This window comes from Octopus bimaculoides, chromosome 14, assembly GCF_001194135.2.
Source record: "Octopus bimaculoides isolate UCB-OBI-ISO-001 chromosome 14, ASM119413v2, whole genome shotgun sequence".
NCBI classification, from domain to species: Eukaryota; Metazoa; Mollusca; class Cephalopoda; order Octopoda; family Octopodidae; genus Octopus; species Octopus bimaculoides.
In genome coordinates this window covers 33,954,507-33,957,753 of record NC_068994.1, presented here as the reverse complement: position 1 = coordinate 33,957,753, position 3,247 = coordinate 33,954,507, and the positions used below count along the sequence as shown (strand labels likewise).

The window sequence follows — 3,247 nt, the reverse complement described above, 5'->3', positions numbered from 1 at the left end:
ACAAATTGAAACACAAGAGGAAAATATATCAAGGCATGAGACTGAAAGATTAGAAATTATTGAAAAGGGTCAGAAATATATCCTGTCACTTTTAACCGCTTCTACGTTAGGATATATATATATATATATATATATATATATAAGCAAAACATTCTAACACTGAGATTTGAAATCAGATGTCACTACTATTCATATCATCTGTGGATAAAGTTTAAAATTGATGATATCACCAGCAGTGACATAGCTGGATCGCAGGTGCAATAGCATTAAATAGCTATGAATTATAACTTTGTACGAAGCGTAATGATGCTTAACAAGCATCTACCTGCTAGGAATAAGAGCTATATATATATATATATATATTTAATAGTTATCGCCAAGCTGACATGGCAGTCCAGGAAAATAGGACGAATGCTGCTGTTGATTCGCTCCAAGAAGCCATCGCCTCTAGCTAGCTATGTGACACACAAACCTGTGTCCATTAGAGATTTAGAAATGTTGATATTTCTGTTTTCGAAAACAAGTGGATGTATTCCACTGAACATAGGTAAATAAACCTTCGAACAGATGGTCAGCAGCGACGCCTGCTGGGTTCGGCTACTCCACATTGATAAGGGGCAAATGCCCCGAAACTAGTCCGTGGATGTTGAACCAGCAAGGGAAGCTGTTGACCTCCCCTGTTCGAAGGTTATAATGGATACAGGATTGTGTGTCACATAGCTAGCTAGAGGCGATGGCCTCTTTGAGCTAATCGACGGCAGCATTCGTTCTATTTTCCTGGACTGCCATGTTAGCTTGGCGATAACTATTAATCTCCAGTACCGCTGCCGTAGAAATGTTAATATTTCTATTATATATATATATATATATATATATATATATGTGTGTGTGTGTGTGTGTGTGTGTGTGTGTGTGTGTATGTGCCTGTGTGTGCCTGTGTCTGTGTCTGTGTCTATGTGTGTGTGCGTGTGTATACACACATTTATATATATATATGCACATATATTGCCATTATGTATATGTATATATATGTATACATACACGCACACACATATACGTATGTGCATACACATACATATATACACACAAAGATGTATACACACACACATGTGCATATATGTATAAATGTACGTATGCTTGTACGTAAATTTTACTCTTATAGGGTGGGGATCTCTGAGGTCGCAGTCGATCATAACAGTCTCAGAAACCCTATAAATTGTATAGTTTGTGCCTCTGGCATCACTTTCCTCTCAAACAGCTGAACTTGAAGGGTCGCAGGAAGAAAAAACACATGGAATCAAGCAAAAATTCCCTCGGAGAGACGGTCTAGATTAGTGGTCCACAATCTACTTTGCACCGCAGACTGGTCTTATGCAAGACAATTTTTCTACGGACCAGGGGATCACACGTTTAAAAAAACACAGTTAAGTGTAAAATGTGTAAACTGATTATTACATAAACAATTCAAATGTAATTATTACATTGTACGTTATGCAATTTATGCCTAGTATTATTACATTCTAATATATGTAATTGTCGTAATCCACTTATCCCTGTCTGCGTTATTGCTGGCCTTGTGCCAAAATTTGAAACCAATATATATAATAGTTTCCACTATAGGTACAGAGCCTGAAATTCAGTGGGAGGTGACTAGTCAAGTACACTGACCCCAGTGCTCAACTGGTACTTATTACATCGACCCCGAAAAGATTAAAGGCAAAGTCGTTCCCGGTGGATATTGAAGTCAGAAGTTAAAGACAGACGAAATATACCGCTAGATATTTTGTCCAGCGCTCTAAGCGATTCTCCCAGCTTGCCGCCTTATAATGTATATACTACAAGTCGAAATTTTAAAAGATTATTCTTTCTGTGCGGCCCAGTGCCAATTTATCCACGGGTCTGTAATAGTACGCAATCCAGCAGTTGGAAAGACTAGTTCTAAAGACAAAGATCTGGGTAAAAATGTCTCTGCTCCATCAGAACACCGCCTGACTATACAGCGCAACACTGACGACTGCAACAGTGATAGGTTATCGAGACTGGCATGAACATCACCAAACCTTAACGGTATATTTGTATGAAGGAAGGAAATAAATCATATCTAGCCTGTAATTGGAATTTGTTCCTACCATTTCATGGTGTATTACATGAGTAATGACGATTCACGCCTCGCCGGGTATATTTTTTAAAATTCTTGCGCCTTGATTTCTTGGTGCTTCTACATATTTTACTAATGCTGTCACTCAATGAACTGACGTATAATACACCCCCCCCCCACACACACATGTGTGTGCGCGTGGGCTAGTTGTTAGAGTATTGCACTTACGATCAAAAGGTCGTGGTTTTGATTCCCAAACCAGTGAGCGGTGCGTTGTGTTCTACAGCAAAACACTTTCTCGCATTTCACTTCCATTCCGGTCCACTCATACGTATATATAAGCACACATACATCACGAAGTATATATATATATATATATGAGTAACACAGTCAGGCATAGACGTTCACACGCTGATTTATACATATTACATATACAAAAACACAAAAATCGACACAAGTATACATACACGCATAAATATATACACAGTGCAGATGCAGTGTATAATATATAACACACATGCATACACACACATAGAGTTACATGCACAAACAGAATTATATGCACACGCACACGCACGCACACACACACACACACACACACACACACACACACACACACACACACAGACTCAGACACACACACAAGACTTCCATCTCATTCGACTAATCGTCATCATCACAATTATTTCTCCGCAGTTAAGCATGTTTATTATTAACAACTTTTCAATTTCCCACGAAGTAGAGACACACAAAACGAAATTATATCATGTCTATCGTGATTAATGATGATGATTGATGATGATGATGATGATTACGATGATGGTGATCATGATGATGGTGATGATAGCTTATTACTGCTGCCAATATTACCATATATGTGTGTGTATGCGTGTATGTCTGCAAGTTTGTGTGTTCAAGGGTGTGCGTCTGTGTGTATGTTTGTGTCTGTGTATGTTTGTGTGTGTATGTATCGATGCGTATATATATATATATATATATATATATATATATATAGTTCAAAAAAACAATAACAAAAAAACAAAAAAACAACAAGGTGAGGACGTGATATGGATAGTATTATTGGACGCTCAGGAAAGGAAAGAGAGAGCGTATGACGTTTCGGGCGTAGCCCTTCGTCGGAAAGATGGA

At 38.2% G+C, this 3,247-nt stretch overlaps 1 protein-coding gene across 4 annotated transcripts in view; it reads left to right on the top strand.

Moving 5' to 3' along the window:
- LOC106875086 (protocadherin-17) overlaps nt 1–3,247 on the top strand; it is a 424,117-nt gene that overhangs the window by 214,606 nt on the left and 206,264 nt on the right. The window lies entirely within an intron of this gene.